The following is a 731-nucleotide window of genomic DNA, read 5'->3' as shown; positions in this document are numbered from 1 at the left end:
TTCATAGAAGACCACGAAGGTTAACAAGACTCAGAACATGTCCTATTGAAGAAAATTATTTTCGTGTAAAATTTGGGGGTAAGGATCGAAATCTTACATACAATTCATTTTCTTCAAAATTGAGTCTTCCTACACGCAAGTCTTCCTTTAGCTTTGACCATATGCAACTAAAATTATTTATGCGAATAGGTGTAATAACAATATATAATGTTAAGATTTGGATAGATAATTTCAATGGATTAAAACCTATATTTTTTTAGTACCCAAGTGGTTAATCCTTTACCTATACTCTTCCATTCACTACTTATAGTCCTATAGGTTCGAATTCTTTGTATTTTTATTTTTATTTTATTATTATTATTATTATTATTATTATTATTATTTTTTGTAGGTTGGGTAGAAATATATTGGGAAAGTGGATGATTAGATGTTGTATACTAGATTTGTGAAAACTATTGGGTACTAATTTATGTTATCCAATCGCGAAAAAATGTATTAAAATAAATCTCATCTGGTCACTTATAACAACAAAAAGGATAAGATAAGATATTTATTCACATAATTCCTATTTATTAAATGTATTACTCATCAATAAAAATGGGTAGAGTAGGTTCTAGGAAAAGAAAAATAATTAAAGCAAATGAAAAACAGTTGATGTTATTTCCAAGTTAGAATGTAGGCTCAATGGTAGTCGATGTACTGTATGCAAAGTTTTCACTTTCCTTTCAACT

This window comes from Cucurbita pepo, chromosome 17 (assembly GCF_057944985.1).
Source record: "Cucurbita pepo subsp. pepo isolate OVF chromosome 17, ASM5794498v1, whole genome shotgun sequence".
In the NCBI taxonomy this organism is placed as follows: domain Eukaryota; kingdom Viridiplantae; phylum Streptophyta; class Magnoliopsida; order Cucurbitales; family Cucurbitaceae; genus Cucurbita; species Cucurbita pepo.
Note: the sequence above shows the minus strand (reverse complement) of the source record.